The sequence below is a fragment of the Pteropus medius genome, unplaced genomic scaffold (genome assembly GCF_902729225.1).
Source record: "Pteropus medius unplaced genomic scaffold, Ma_sr-lr_union100, whole genome shotgun sequence".
NCBI classification, from domain to species: Eukaryota; Metazoa; Chordata; class Mammalia; order Chiroptera; family Pteropodidae; genus Pteropus; species Pteropus medius.
In genome coordinates, this window is record NW_024349797.1 from 13,913,216 (window position 1) to 13,930,603 (window position 17,388).

The following is a 17,388-nucleotide window of genomic DNA, read 5'->3' on the forward strand; positions in this document are numbered from 1 at the left end:
ACTGGGCACCAGAGAGGAGGAGGCCAGTTTGGAGCCCTCGTCCTGAGGGTGTGTCTCTTGGACACGGGATCCCGAGGGGCCACTCACCTCCTCCTTCACAAACAGGAATACACAGACGTCCAGCAGAGGCTGACCCAGGTCTCCCCATTGACAGGCAGTTTTTCATAGTTGGGATCTTGAGTTCTAGAGGCAGATTGCCTGAATTTGAATACTGCCTCTGTCACTTACAAGATGAGTGACCTTGACAAGCGACTTAACATCTTTAACCTTCAGAGTTCTCATCCATAAAATAGAGGCTAAAAATGTACCCATCTCACTGCGTTGTTTTAAGGCTGTAAAGAAATAATCTACATAAAATGGTAGTTACGGCACAGTGGCTGGAATGTCATAAGAGTAACAAATGACAGCTATTATTATTATCATCATCATTAACTTCTGAAAGTGTAAGCTGCACATCCCTTAGAAGGAGAAGAAATGACTCTAGGACTTTTATATTCTCCTACCAACCCCCGGAAAAAGATCCCAAGAAAAAGTTGAAGATTCTATCAGATTTCTCAGACACCAATTAAAGAATGTGTCACTGCCCACCATGAGTGTTCCCATCCTTATTGGGAGGGACCGCTTTAGACATAAACATTTGCATTAATAAAATATTCTAAAGAGACGTATTCTTATTAGATGGAGACTCCAAAGGGTACCAGTGCAAGGTCTTGATCTCCTGAATTCTGATAACTTGCATTCTGCTTGAAAAACTGACCTTCGATAGCTAGACTCGATCTTGTCGACTGCCTAGAACTTCTCTGCATGTGAATTGTTTGATGTCAAGATCCCACTCGCTGTGCAAGACTCCTTGCTCTTACAACTCTGTTGCTCATTTATCCCCAACTTCCCTTCAGTATCTTTGAGACTTCCAGGACCCTGGCCACTCTACATTCTCTCTCCACGAAGGCCTGTCTGGTTTTATGTATCTCTGCCTAGCCTAGAGCCCATGGTGCCCTGCCTTTACTGCCCATTACCTTCCATTCTCTACCTCCTTATTTTTCTATCACGCCCAACCTATGAAACCCAAACGCGACATCAATCCAGCCAGAATTCTTTGACCAGGCTTTGGATCCCATTCCTCCTACCTCCTAAGGGACTCGCTCCTTCAGTCACGTTCCTATACCTTTACTTCTACTCACTCTTTCTTCCCAACACATATATGTTGTTAAATCTCTCCCTAGATGCCAAGTCACTCCGCTAGCATCTTATTCTTCAAAAGTAGTTTACACCAGTTCTCTCTATTTCCTCGTCATCGATTCACTCCTCAACCCAAAGCCATCTGGTCTCTGTCTCCATTATCTTACCCAAACTGCTCATTAAGATTATCAATGTTTTCCACATTGTCAAATGCAAGGAATCCTTTTTAATTCTAACCTTTGGTGATTTCCTTGTGGCATCTAAAACTGTTCACTGTTCTTTTCTTCTCTAAACTCATCTGGTCTTTTAAATACCAGCATTGCCCAGGGCTGCACCTCTGCCCTCTATTATTCTCCACAGACCCTTCCAGTGTGAGCTCATTCACACCTAAGACTTCAACCACTCAGAAGATTCATAAATACATACCATCCACCTCAGATGTGTCCAGAGGGCAGACCTCTTATGCATATTGGTTAAGAATGTAGACCCTGAATTCACACAAACTCTCATTCCAACTCCCGCCTCTGCACTTATTAGCTATCCAGCCATGAGACGGTTATTCAATTAAACCCCAGTCTCCTTAGCTGTATTATGGGGGCAATCACATCACTGGCATCTACCTCTAGCACTTTTGAAGATTAAATAAAATAACACATGAAGAAGCACACAGTTAACACTGGATAATGTTAGCTATTGTAGTTGTTATTAACAGGATTCTCTACCTAAAACTCAGAAGCAACTCACACTTCACAAATTAAAAAACAAAACAACTACGTCCTCGTGCTCCTCCTTCATTACAGTAATAATCATAATAGCTTCTATCTTTCAAGGATTAATGTTATAACAATCTGTAAGTTACATATTAGTGACCCCATTTCACATATAAGGAAACTGAGGCTTAGAGAAGTTAACTACTCTGCTGGAAATGACAGGAAAATGACAGGATTCAAATCCTGGTCCTTCTGACTCCAAAGTTTATGCAGCCCAGCACTGGTATATGACTTCTATGTTCGAGTCCCAAGCCAAAACTCAGGACATCTGGACTTCTTCCGTCTCACTCAGTTACATCTAGTAGTGTGCGGGGGAGCTGGCTTCATAGAGAGGTGGGGGGAGGGGGAATTCCTTGATTTATAGTATTTGTTGATTTAAAGCTACCAAAGTGACACCACCGAATGCCAGCTGGGAACAGATGGGCAGAACTGGCTTGACGAGCCAGCTCCAGCACACCACTGGATCCGGTAAGTCCTTGAATCCTATTGATTTGGATCTAGATAATGTGACCGAAAGTAATTTGCCGAAAACAACTTAGTCAAAACCAAATTAGAAGTTGGTGAAAACAATGTGTTAAAACAATCTGGTTGAAAAGGGACATTGTTCAGTGGTAGGTTGCAGAATTTTTCTTTTTCTTTGTGCCTTCTTTTTTCTGTACTTTTTTTTCTGACTAACTTAATTTTGGCAGGAATACTATTCAGTCTCATTTATACTAATAATCATTTATAATAATAATTAATTATTATTCTCCAGTATGTCCAACTACAGGCTGCTGGCTGCAAGGCTTTCATCTCTGTGCCTCCACTCCCGACCACACATCTTTCCATTCCTCTCGGGTGCTGTGGTCTCCTCACCTCCGGACCTCTGCACTGGCCGTGACCTTGGCCTCGATGTCCATCCCCCCGCCATGTTGTCTTTGCCTGGCTGACTCCTGTCCCTCATCTTTCAATGTCAGGGCATCAGCCATAGGGGGTCACTCAGGACAGACTCAACATCGACCGACGGGCATTAAGTTGGAATAAAGCACATGTGCATACTACCCAGTGAATCAGAAATGCTGAGGATGGGTCCCACAAAGGTTGTCGAAATCCCTCCAGGTGACTCTGAAGCTCCTAAGGTTTGAGAAGCCTCACTCTAGGTAATGTTGGCTGAATGAACTGACAAACGATTAAAAACCTGAGACGCTCCTTTATATATTTTTAAAAACTACCTCCATTCCAAGCTTTCGATTTTGCATGTGTCAGTCCAGACATATGTATATGTATAAACATAAAAAAATAAATATCCAGTCTTGTCAAAATGTCCAGTAAAACTTTACTTATTTAATCACTGTAGGACATTAAGCTTTCTCCTCTAAAAAGAGGCTGTTAATACAGGGCTTCATTTATTACTAGTTGTTTAGTAGCTAAATTTACAGTACGGTTCAGAATTTTAGTTGGAGGAACAGAATCCTAGGAAGCCAAACATGCCGTGTTTTGCCAAGGGACCACACGGCAATCTAGCGGGAGGCCAGGTTCAGAATGAGCAGCTTCAGAATCTCCGTCCATTGCTGAGTCCACTGAGTCACAATGCGGCTCTACCTTCAGGTATATCACAGAAATTAACTTGGGCAGAGACCTTGGAAGGTTACAGTAAACACTTTATTTTGTGGGCAGGCAATTAAACTTGTAAAGGTCTCTATCCTCTATCTGATCATTACCTAAAGGACATTCCTATCAGGCCAGAAGTGATTTGTTGGTGTTGTAACATAGGCAGTCTTTTTACATCTCCCTCTGTAGTTGCTGAAATCTTGGCTCACACCCAAATGCCCCACTTGGGTTTTGTTCAAGGAAAGATTTCTTCCAGCTGCTTTATTTGTTCCACGATTACATGTATGAGCTTCCAGAATGTACAAGATCACAAGTCAAATGAAAGGCTTCAGTTCCCAGTTCATCTAAAAAGAGAAAATTTGAAACCAAGGAAACAACAAAACATGACTAAATGAAGGGCTTAAGTATAAATGAAACTGAATAGTATTCCTGCTCAAAGATTAGCGCATGCCCAACACGAAAGGAAAACAGACCCTGCAGTAATCATAGTATCTTTGTGTGATATTTATGGTCACAATTGCAAAAGGACTCAGACTTCCTCTTTAGCATCTGCAATCTGATAGAAACAAACAAACAAAAAAATTTAAAATTAAACAAAAATTTGCACACCCATGTTCATAGCAGCGGTATTCACAATAGCCCAAAACTGCCAACAATCCAAATGTCCATCGAAAGATGAATGGATAAACAAAATGTGGTGTACACATGCAATGGAGTATTACTCAGCCCTTAAAAGGAAGGAAATTCTGACACAACGTGGGTGAACCTTGAAGACATTATGTTATGTGAAATAAGCAAGTCAAAAAAAAGACAGGCATTGTAGGATTTTACTTACATGAAGTACTAGGAGTCATTTAAATCAGAGAAACAGAAAGGAAAATGGTGGGTGCCAGGGGCTGGAGGAGGGAGGAATGAGGAGTTATAGTTTAATGGGGACGAGTTTCAGTTTTGTAAGATGGAAAAGTTCCAGAGATTAGTTACACAACAATATAAGTCCAGTTTATACTACTGCACTGTACACTTAAAAGTGGTTAAGATGGTAAACGACAAAACAAAAACAACCACAAAAACAGTATTCATGTTTTCAGGGTCAAAAGAGTGTATCTAGAAATGAAATTTGGACATACTGGAGACCAGCCATCGTTCACGTTGACAGGCGGGGGCTCAGGACACAGAGATGCAGGTCTAAAGGGAAAACACAAAAGTAAAAGGGACAGGAGCGGACAGCTCCTAGTGGCAGATGCCAGAGTAAATGAAGAACATGTGGATAGAGACCCACAGGCCGTAGGGCATCAGAGGGAGTGACCTATAGCATAAAAATGGAGAGTTCGACAGGAAAAAAAAAAAAAATCATCGAATGCCAAAAAAAGCCGGGAAATTTAAGAAGCGAAAATCTGACATTTCATAAATCTCAAAATATATACTGGAAAGTATTTAAGAGTCAACAGAGTCCTAACATCAGTTGAACTTTGAATATATCACACGTGTTTATTAGTTGTCATTAAGCCACAGTGTTGTTGTGTCACAAGTTGGCATATGTAAAGATGATAGAACGCGATGACGCCTTCAGGAGACTATGCACACATAGCGAAGATGCTCTTATCTGAAGTAATCTGGACCAACAGTCAATCCACTAATCTTTAAAAGTCTGTTGAAAAGGGGAAAGACTCAAAAAATGGATATACATGATTGTGGATGCTGTGGTCACCATCAGAATCTCCAGCTGGAAGTGTTACCTGCTGAGGGGGTTCACAGCTGAGAATGTCTTGAGCTTCACCTCCAGTCAAAAGAAGTTGCCTTGTTCGAGGTGATGGCCCCTTCCCCTGGGAGGCAGCCTATACCCAATGTCTGGTCAATGCAGGAGGACTAGTACAGATTGCCTCTATCTGCCACATAACTGAAGAGTGGTTGGCACCAGCGCACTCTACGGTATTGGCGGACGCCTGTGTTGCGATTCTCCCTCGGTTGGTTCTGTACAAAAATAGATATTGCTAGCATTTATTAAGCACCTACCATGTGCCAGGCACAGTGCTAAGCACGTAATTTGCATTATGTCACTTAATCTGCATAATCTGTGAGGTAAATATTATCACCTTCATTTTCCATACAGAAAACTGAGGCACAGAGAGGTACTCAACTTGTCCAAAGTTGCACCACAAAGAAGTGGCGGGGCTGAGATGTTCAAGCTGGTGTGAATCTAAAACTCGTCCTCAGTCCACCTGCCGCACTGGCTCTTCCAGTGAATGTTAAACAAAAGGTAGAACAATAAAATTATAGTCGTGATCCTTTGTTTTCTACTGCGTCATACTAAATGACAAAATATGTCACATCTAGCTTTTTCAAAAGACTAGAATTTAACAAACAAGGGGTGCATTTAAATCTTCACAACAAAAGAGTGTAGGTAGCGCTATCTTCAATTGTTATTTGTTTGCATAGGAACAGTTTCATCTCATTAAAGACAGAAGAGTTAGGCAGTATTTGTAAGGAAAGAACTGAAGTCAGACATTTTAATTATGCTATCAGATTAGCACGAAAAAAAAGAGAATAAACTGGAAAGTTTGTAGAATATAATACAAGCTAAGTGTGTTATGTCTCAAAGATAACTCTTTGAATCAAAAAAATAAAAATAAAAAGAGCCAGCACATCTAAAATAATTCAGAGTCAGATAGTAAGTGACTAATCAAAAGAGGTCTCATTACAACCATCTGTATCAACACCCACATGGAAAAAGCAAGCTACAGTTTTATTAGAATTATTTTCCCAGGAAAATAAAGCATGAATTTGTGGTTGTCTACTAAAAAGAAAAATGAATGACATTTCAAAAACAGATACAGACAACATGGAAAGCAAACCAAAAAAAATAAAGGAGGTATTTAAGACTGTCAAGTCATAATGCGTGGAAGCAAGCTCCATGTAACGGGAGACCTGGCAGAGAGACGGGCTCTCGTCCTCCAGGACAATGCTCCCTTCTACATCCAGAAACAAGAGGTCATTCTTGCTCCCCTCCTCATCCAGGACACTGAAATATGAAGACAGCAGCAGAGATACCCAACAGAACAGCAAAGCCAAGAAAGGCCGGCTGCGCCATTCGGCTCTTTTCTGCCAAAAAATCCATGAAGTAGACATCAACAGACACACATCGAAGACTCGGACTCTCTCTCAGATATCCTGGGACAACTTCTCTGTCATGGAACCGTCTGACCTTGACGTCCATCTCTAGGTAGAACACCTTCCCTGCTGTTCCACAGACATGTCCCAAATTGATATCGTCATTGACCTGCACCTGCTCCTTTTCCTGTGTCCCCTGTCATACTGAATGGAGCCACCATCCGCTTAGACTCCCAGGCCAGAGGCCTAGGAGCCATCCTCAACTCCACCTCCCTCCACGGCATATCTTGCCACCAGAGACCTGTGGATTTAGACATAAGACGTCACTTGAATGCACTTGTTCCACCTCTCCCTTGGTTTAAGGTCTAGACTCTTGCAATGAAGCCTGTGTTTAGTCATGGTCAGTTTGGCCAGGGGATCTGACACAAGATCTGCTCACTTACTGAGCTCTCACTACCATGTTCGATTCCTTCCTCGACCAGGAGAAAGTCTCTGGAAAAAATGGGAAAAGAGAAAGGTACAGAGGCCTTCTTCCCTTAGCATTTTAAGTATAAGAAACTTTCAGCATCCCACTTAGAGATGAAAGAACATCGGGTGATACTAAAAATTCATTTGTAGCCTGAAAACTATAGGCCAGCTTGTTTTTAAGACCCTTTTATCTGATCGACAAACTGTCTCCTCTTGGCAGTCTCTTAAGTAATCTCTCCCAGGTAAGATCTGTAAGGATGCTACTGGGGCCTCCCAACACAGTTGCCTCCTAGAGTCTTCCAAGAGCATCTGTGCTGAAGCACAAACCACAGACCTGGCTTTGAATCTCAAACCCTGCCATGGACCGTGCAGCTTCAGTCACACAACCTTATGAAGAAAAAGAAGATAATGATATTTATTTACAAGGCTGATTAAAATCAACAGCAAACAATAAAAACCAACCAAGGGCCAGGCTCTGCTTTGAGCACCTGGGATTCAAAGATGAAAGTCACAGCTCTGCCCCTTAGACACTTCCCAGTCTAGTGAGGCAGACAGATGTGGACCAAGAACTGTGACAACATTCGTAAGTGCTAGAACCAAGATGTGAGAAAGTACATGAAGGAAGAAAGACTGACTGGGGAGGATGGAGAAGAATTGAATTCTAAAAAAAACCCAGTGCCTAATCCTGGCTCAGGTAATAAATGCCTTCAGGTTGATTTATTTTAAACCCCTATTTGGGCTTACAGCTGTTACTGACTTGACCTTTCTCTTGTCTTCCCGAAAAGCCATATATATAATTAACAAAATACCTGATAGTCACCGGTTTCATTTTTGGAGCAGCTCTCCTTTAATGGTAAGATGCTCCTCTAAAGCCTTCTTATTCTGGGCACCTGTTTTTCCAATCACCCGAGAGTGCCACGTAAGTGGTGTTCACTGGTTCATCGGGAAATTGGGCAGATTTCTTAATCTTCTTCACACCTCCATTAAGAAGGATAAGTTCTAGGAATTGTAGTCTACAGGAAAAGTTTCTAGTCTGGAATGCAGAGAGAAAATGACATCTTCATGATTTTTAATACTTCATGATTTTTACCACCTTATTATCTTACATAAGAAAAGAAAAAGGAAGTGCGTGCTGCAATGAAGTGGAAACCAGGAATTCTGATATCCACCTTCTATTCGTGGATAAGAAGAGAAATATATAACTTGGATCACAGATGCTCTCAGACCCTAAACAAAGCACTGACGGGAGTAAACGGTGTTTTATGTCATAGGCTGCGGTGGTTGTAAAATATGTCCACAAAGTCTTTGCTGCTCCTTCCGCGGGGGCGGAGCCTGAGAGCCCTCCCCTGAGCGTGGGCACTGGGGCTTCCTCCACTCGCTCCCCCTCCGGGGTCACTTGCGTTGGGGGCAGCCAGATGACACGTCGTGAAGACACACAGCCCTGACGATGAGCACCTGGAACTCAAAGATGAAAGTCTTTGGCGAGAAACTGAGGCCTCCTGGGAACAGCGGGCACCAACACGCCGGGCATCTGAGTAAGCCACCTCAGAAGAGAACCCGCCAGCCCCACTTAAGCCTTCAACTGACTGTGGCCACAGCTAGTGTCTTGAGTGTAATCTCATGAGAGGACATGGGCCAGAACCGCCCGCTAAGCCACGCCCAGATTCCTGACGCACAGGTGAGAGACTAAATGTTCATTGCTATGATCTACTTTAGTGTCGGGGTGATTTGTTACTCAGAAATACAGACAAACCTCAGAGATGCTGTGGGTTCGGTTCCAGACCACGGCAATAAAGCCAGTTGAATGGGGGTCTTAGACCTATGACGTGGGTCAATAGGCTATTAGTGATAAAGTTTTTGTATTCAGGATAGCGTAATTTTCTTAGTTAAAAACACGATTCTCTCAATTTCTTTTCTCTGGAGCAGAGAAACCTGGCATACACGACTGTGGGTTGTGAGACGACAGAATTAATGCTGGTCCCACTTTAGCCCTTGCTTCACACCCCCAAAGGAAGAAGCAGAGTTCAAAATACTAGGATTCTATAAATAAGCAAGATGGCGTGTAACTTCTTATAAAACAATATAAAACGAGGTATATGGCAAGGCAGTAATGATGAAAGCAAATGATTTGTCACAAAATAGTAAGAATTGGGCAAATAAAGCCAAGTAGTCCCAGCCACAATTATTGAGTAATGAACCACGAGTTTTGGATGATTTGGGCACTTAAATAATTTATTTAATTTACTTAAAAATATAATTTTTATGGGTAGTGTGAATAAGTATATAAAGTTTCTAGGTATTATATCTACAACCAAAAAGAAAAGCATTTTATTCTCATTTATATATATCTCAAAATGTAGATTCATTTATTTACAAACATTTATTATATATATACCCAGTTTCTGCCAGGAATTAACTTAGGGCCCCTGGTAGGGGCCGGTCTGTGATTTCCAGGAACCCACCGAATGCTTCCTGCAGGAGCACGGCCCATGGAGATCTTTTAAAATATGAATGCACAGGCCCATTTCTAGAAACTCTAATATCAAAGGTGGCAGAGAGAAGGGAACCTGGAGATTGCCATGTTTTTAAACTCATAATCGATTCTGATGCTTAGTCTCGTGGTTCCCCAACACCAGCGTGGACAATAACACAATATGGCTGGTTTATTTGATCATCAGATTTATTTACTGATGTGTACAGGAGGTTCTGCAGGTACCATAATACACCAGAAAACAGGCAACACGAAGTTGGAGAGTAAGAGACTCAGCCACGGGAGAGGCGAGATGATGCTCCATCGCAGGCAGAGCATGTGGTACCCTTAGGGAACAGGGCACAGAGAATGCTGGAGGGACCTGGCCACATATTCGAATGTGGAGCATACCACATGGTTGGCTTGGTGACCAAGGTAAGGAATAAAGGAGCGTATTCATGAGTTCTGGGATTTTTTTTTATTTGAAAGAGACCCAATCGACCCTCTAAACAATCCTTTCACAGCATAGCTGAAAAACTTAGGGATTGACCTCTCCAAGGTCACACAAAAAGAAGGAAACAGAACCTAGGTCCTGTGACTCAGTTCTCATGTACTTTTTTCTTGATCGGCTCCTTTTAGGAGTGAAGGATGTTTTTCAGGAACCAGAGGCCAGAGGACACTTCTCAATTCTAAAAAGCACAACACAATTTTTGTGTTGTTACTATAGGAATACTATCTCAAGACCTATCAATCTGGGGCACTTTAGGAAAGATACAGTCAACAAAGAAAAAGCAAAGTTAGATGTAAAAAAATGTCTTTGAAGCTATTTCAGTTGCTACTGTCAGAAAAACGTTTGAATTTAAACTCTAGTAAGCATAAAATAAGCTTATAGAAAACACTAGTTTTGGAATCTGAATCAATGACCTAGAAATAAATCTCAGAGAAGGATAAAAGAAATTTTGAAAGAGTGGAATCAAAAAAAAAAAATGTTATTTCCAAATGGTTCGTAAAAATAATGTTTGAGTTACAATGTAGAAATAGGTACGTTTTAAATCTACAGGTATTAATAATATGCTGGCATTTTGTCACATAATACTCGTCGGGTGAGGAGTGGATTTCCTTCAAAGGTGTTTATTACCAGAAATGTATGAAGGACTTCGTATTACAGTCTCACTAAGAACACGAACTCTTCTCCCTTTCAGAGTCTTCACCATCTGGCATCTACTTCTGCCAGTTTTCTGAAGTTCTCAAAGGTCGACACTTTGTCCTTCTTCTAAAACCAAACTCAGGCCTTTGATTTCTTGACTTTTTTGTTCACCTGGTCTTGAAACACTGTCTGTCCCTTGTTTTTGTGAAAGTGTAGGTTCCTGACTATTCCTTGCCTGGCTTCCCTCAAACCAGAGGCCTCCTCCCAGGGCCCCGCCTGGTCCATTTCTCTTTCTAATCCTCCATGGATGCTAACGTGGCACTGTGAGTCTCCTATTCGTCTAGGCTTCCGGGGCCTTAAAGCCAAACTTGACAGTTCTCTTTGCATTGCTTCCCAATATCTAGTCAGCTTTTGAGGCTACCAGATTCCTTCTGTGTAAAATTTATAAGATTTGACCCTGCCTTCACATGTCCATTTCCTTTACCCTTGAAATAGGACCTCATTGATTCAGCCTTAGTCAGTTACAGTCTTCCTGTAGACTGGCCTCTTCATTCTCTGGTACGTCCTGTAGCCTGAAGCCAGATGAAGACCTTTGTCATCATGTCCCTTCCTTGTGCAAGAATCAGTACATGCCCCATTCTATGCAATCTCTGTATCCCTTTCCTGGAACGACTTTCCCCTTTGCAAGTCAAATCTAATACTTTCTCCAAGATCCAACAAGAAACTGCATGATGCGTTCCCAACCGAACCTCTGCCACTGTGAATTTTAATTTCTTTAGCAGTCACATCTGGATCACACTCTCTCACATTCACTTTCTCCAACTGGAGGGCAGTTCTATAGAGACCACTGTTATGAAGGGCCAACGAAAGGGTCTCCACAAACGTTCGCTAAATTGAACGTATACCGCAGCTCTGCCAAAGCTTAATTTTAATTATATATAAAAATTGAGGGAAAACAGAAAGCTCGTCTTGCTTCAGCTGTACTGGTTTTGACTTTAATTTCTTAAACTGTAAAAACAGAGAGAGAGAGAGATACACACGGAAAGCATTGTTTAAAAATTGGAAATAGCACTGGAACAAAATCTTTAAATATTCTTAGTTTTCTCTCCTCCAATGTTTTAAATAGATCTTATCACTCTGAATATAAAGGGGTCTTTTGGCATCTGAGGAGCTAAGGATTGATGACAACGGTAGACTCAAATATGTGAAGGATGACTTGTGTCTGAAAAACCGTGGGTCAGAGAGATATTTTCCAAATGGGAAATGAATTCTGACAAGAAGCTGCCTGCTGGGAAATGAAGAAAGCCTTTGAAAAGCTAGTAATCACGATCAAATTTTAGTTGTGTAGTCTGACTAGCCTAAAATACACGTGTGGAATCTATAATATATAAGCTGTTCTGTGAAGAACTTAATTATGCAGAAGAGGAAGCCAAAGATCTTTTAAAATCCGAGCATCCACGTTGTCAAACGTGTTAATATGTCACAGGTAACAGGTCTGTCTTACAAAATAACTGACGTTTAAGAGTTCTTTGCTAGGCTTATAAATCTTACAGCCTTCATATCAAGGTTAGCTCCTGGCAGGGTAAAACTGGCAGGAAGTTGCTATAATAAGATAGATGGTTCAAAATCACGTGCAAACATTAAAATCACACATATGTACTTGTATTTAATTTCCTCTGCATTATTTCTTTCTAATCACATGTGGAATGTTGTTTGCATTCATTCGCTAAGGATTTTTTGAGCACTGTCCAAAGCTCCAGTGATTCAGTGATCCCTGTCTGAAAGGAATTCACAACCAAACAGGGGAGACCACAGGCTTGATGGAAAGAAATGAAGAGTAGGGACAGGAAATAACTAAAAAGGAAGAAAAAACACTAAATGGAAAATTTCAGGTTTACTCCTAAATTTATTAAAGGAAGAATAATCCAACAACTCACGGTTAAATAAAGCCAGAGAAAAACTCTGCCAATCTGACCACAGATTCAGTTTTCTGAAATTTTCATGTCTGAATGTGCCAGGCCAAGACAACACTGAGTAACGGTCTCAAACATTTTAAGATGCTGCAAAATCGTGACTGCGTAGATGGAACAGTTTTTAGTAACTACGAATATGAAATTGCCCCCACATTTACTTCATAAGAAATATAACTGTTGATACTTTTATTTCCTAGTGTGCTTTTGGCAATCTTTTCTTCATCATCATCATATCAACATAGAACAATTCTGAAAGAGTAATAGGGAATCATTACAGAAATGCTGGAAAATACACAAATGGTCAGAATCCTATGACCAAATCCTAACGATTTTACAGGAAATATGCAATGAAGAAAATCTTGAAATTAAATGAGATGCTCTAATCGTAATTTTAGGGAAAACAGGATGAAATGCATCTGCATTCCTCTTCCTGCCAGGATCTGTGCCTCTCCCATCCTCTGCGCGCCTAACCCCGCTTCCCACCCCTGCAACTGTTCCCTTCTCTGAACTTATTTCATCTCACCTGGTGGAACGAGACAGTGAATGACCTGCTCCTATTTATTTTCCATGGTTTTGCCTTTATTCCTAAGTACATCATATGCTGTTCCCTGAGGACAGGAAGTGAGTTCTCTATTTCTATGTATCCCCAGCAACTAGGAAGCATCCTGCACATGACAAATGTTTGTTGATGGGGACGTGTATGCTCTTAATTTTGATATTTAAGAGAACATTAAGAAAATATAATTGGTTGAAGAGCAAGGACCCAGGATTAAAAATTTTAAATGCTATATATTTAGCCTTATTCGGCAAGAATTCTGAAGAATTCAGTATAGCCTTGTATTATTTAGACAAGTAAAAACTGTAAGAAATGAAACAATTCCCATTAAAAAAAATGAAGATTCACTTCTAATTAACCGATAACCCTTATTAGCATCTCCTTCCCCTCCTGCTGGACTCCAGTTTATAAAGTTATTCTAATGCATCCAATAAGAAATTTTTTTACAATAACAAATAGTTTTAAATAATGCATAATTTTCTTAAATAGGCTCTACATCTTTTTTTGAGTCCCATCCACACACACACACACACACACACACACACACACACACACACACACAGAGCCTACTTAAACTTCATAGACTCCCAGGGCACAGGAGTGTTGGAGACAAAAATCACTGGATAATCTGAGCCATACCAGCAAATAAGTGACTGTGTAAGTGTGCTGGGGGGAGAAGGCTGATGTGGGGAGCCCAAGTTTTAGGGACTCTCAGATGGCACCCCTGTCCACTCTAAAAACAAGTTCTTTCCTATCTGCTTGCTGATGTCCACACTGTTTAACTTTCTACAAGTAGACAGGCTTAAACTATAACTACCCCTATGATGCCAGCCTTATTTGGCATTTGCCTAGAACCCACTCAACCCACCCCCATTGCCAGCACCCAGGATCCCTCTGATCTGAGAGAGAAGGATCCCGTCCATGCCCACAGCTTCGGGGCTGTGCTCTGCCAGTCAGCAGGACATCACCCCCTTGCCAGTGACTGGTTGCCACGTTAGCAGATACTCCTGGCCCTAGCAATTGGTTGAGGGGTGTCCCCCGATCTCGGAGAGAAGCCCAAGACCTCTTACCCTCCTTGAAGTTGTGGCTGTGAGGCCCAGAGCTGCTGTAGTTAGTGTCTCAACCACAATGGGCATCAGGCCAAGATCACAGGGGACACAGGGACGAAGGTAAGGCTAAGGCAATACCAGAGATGAGGGGCCTGAGCCCCAGCTCTGATGAGCAGCACATTAAGCTGGCCCCATTCCTCCAGGTTTCAGCTGTGACAGCCACCAAACCTTATCACTTAAGGCATCTGAGTTACGATCAGCCACAGTTACATCCTACAGACTAATTCAATATATGCATCATAAAGTTCATATAAGTCAAATCAGACAGAGTCTTTTTTGAAATCAGGAGTTGATTTAGAGACTGAGCCTAGGGTATCCGAAGGGAAAAGCGATACCACAGAGAAAGCGAAAAGGCAACTGAGAAAAGGATGGCGGGGTGGAGGGCTGAAAACGCTGTAAATGTTACTTATGCATAACTTTGCCTAAGCCTTGGTTGTTACGGAATATGAGTTTTAAGAGAGACAATTCTTCCATTACAGGATTTCAGACCCTGTTTCAGGGGTGACTGAGAAGATATTTTTGAGCAGAGGCCTTGCTAGGCCCCCCTGCAAGTGCACACAGGAGGAACAACAGCCCCCTCTATGCCCCTTCAGACCTGAACACCCTCGTCGATAGAGTTCCCTCCCCTAAACCCCAGCGATACATATAGCGAGGGCCATACAATATAACCTGTCGCTCTTTAGCCTTAAATTCTTAAAGTCAGACCCCAAACCTTTGCGTCAGAGCCCCTGATGTGGCCTACAACACCTAGGGGGCAGAGCTGTGTCTCTCTCTGGCCCCCAGGCTCCCATGGCAACATGTTCCCCATCTTCAGGCATCACTGGCAATTCCTCAAAGGCACCGAATCCTTCCTCTTGGCTTTGCGTGCCCTGTGCGTTTTGCCTGAGATGCTCTCCACATGGCCTGGCCACCCTCACCTTCTTCACCTGGCTGACTTGACTTGACCTACAGTTCTTTGCTGCGACATCTCTCTCAGAGAAGTCGGCCAACGCCCACCTCATTCAGGGCCCCAGTTATAATCAGTCATGATACCCTTTGCTTTTCTAACGAGCAGGTAGAGAGATTTGTGATGATCTAGTTTCAGTGTGATTGTTTACCTAAGTCTTCTTTCCTGACTTGACTGAGCCCAAGCAGGAAGGCAGGAGCAGGGCTACTTGCTTGTCACCAGTTTACAGGGCCTGAATTTGCTTAATGATTTCATGCCTCGTGCTCTCTATTTACTGAGATAGATACCTGGCTCCTTCCCTAGGCCAGTGTCCATGCCTCACACTGGCTGGCTTATGCACAACTCACGCCTACAACTGGTCATCGATGTCCAACAACGCCCCAGTCTTCCCCACGCTCTCCCCAAAACTCACCTCCACCAGTGGAGCTCCTACTGCTGTCTCACGACATCAACATTTGGCCCTTTCTAGAACTGATAAGTTCGGAAGCAGCGCAAGGAAAGAAGGGATGGAAAGCAGGGCTGGCTTAGGGGAGAGCTGTCCCCAGGGAACGAGCTCCATATGGGGCTGTCCTGTCTCCATGGTGACCCTCCTGCCCCAACACAAATTCTCTTGCTCTGTCTTAATCTCTCATTTCACTGCATTCTATGCCCTGAATAATTGATACTTGTTTGATTTAACAAGCATTTAATAAGTATTTTCTTTCAATACAGAAGAAATGAGAGTTTTGATGGAGTGGGGAGAGGGGGAAGCAGCAGCTAATGATTTGCGAGCAGTGCGATAGGGACATGGGGACCTGTGAGGTAGGAGAGCACTGAAGAAAGGGTGAGCCTAGAGCCTACAAAGGCTCCCGCTTCTTCTCTCTCTGCATTGTAACAGTAACGGGGCCCACAGGCATTAGGGTATGACTCAACCATAAAGGATTAAAGATATCTGGTGGGCTTGGCCTGGGAAAGTCAGCATCCTTTGATTATATTATCAGGGCATTACATTCCAGGTCCAGATTCGACTTTCTCCAACTTTGGAACCCAATCTGCTCTTGGCTAGAAGACTATCATTTCTTCATTTCTTCCAAAGGGGAAGACTCTGAACTAAGCCCATAACCACTGTGCAAGAAACACCTGTTTCACTGACAGATCAGCAGTGTGCAATCTGATCACAGAATAGAGGAACTTGGCCTCTAAGAAGAAACCCAAAAGGACTAAACCAAAGTCAAAGCTTCTTTTTGATCATCTTCTAAGACCTTCATATATATATTTTGTAATTCGGAGTGGCCTGCATTTCAAATTATGCATTATAGTTCAACCGTTATTACATAGGAGACTGTGTGTCCCTGGCAAGGAAAGAGGTATTAATTTTGCATCGAGCCCCACCAAGATAAGGCCCGTATAAGTATGCGCCAGGTTAAGGTACTCCACAGAGCTAAGCAGTGAACCGTCTTCTGTAAAATGCTCTTCTGAAAACACTGCAACTGGGGGTTCCACCCCAGATTCTCAAGCACTGAGCACTTGTCTTGGACGATGCTACTAGCTGAGGTATCTACTGTGGGCGGGGGCGGCGCCCTCCTGCTATCTTTATACTGCAGTTCCTTGTTTTAAGTGCTCCGTAAGTCAGACATTTGTTTATTTTTTCTGTAGCTGAATAAAGATATATTTGCAAGCTAAGGATAAAGACACTTCAAATGCTGCCTTTTGAAGCCCATTTCACAAGAAGTAATTGACTTCCCTCATAGGGATCAATTATAAATCAGGAGAAAGATGGCATTCATACGAATCACGAGACTACCAGAGACCAAAAACACGACTCAAACCCTGCTGGCCTCCTTACAGATACAAAAGCATATACGCTCGGTCTCATTCCAGCATGTTAGAGAAATAAAACCATGTTCAGCAAAATAAAAATCTCTCTCCTGCGTTTGTTCTTTCCCCTCACACTTGAGGAATATTAAATCCAGCTTATCCAAAAACATTAACCGCCCAGATATCGATGATACAGTTTGGGTGAGAAGAAAAAGTATGGAATTCACTAAAAAGAGGGGTAACAGGTTCTCGGCAACCTCCGAAGCAGTCTCCCT

The 17,388-nt window shown here is 42.3% G+C and overlaps 1 protein-coding gene across 3 annotated transcripts in view; it reads right to left on the reverse strand.

The window, feature by feature from the left end:
- EFCAB11 (EF-hand calcium binding domain 11) overlaps nt 1-17,388 on the reverse strand; it is a 118,342-nt gene that overhangs the window by 39,466 nt on the left and 61,488 nt on the right. The window contains exon 7 of one of the 3 annotated variants that reach the window (XM_039883996.1): nt 8,168-8,570. The exons of the other annotated variants lie outside the window; for them this stretch is intronic. The gene's annotated coding sequence lies outside the window, so the exon portion shown is untranslated. Of the gene's footprint in view, nt 1-8,167; nt 8,571-17,388 lie in introns of those variants that run through there. 3 annotated transcript variants of the gene reach the window in all.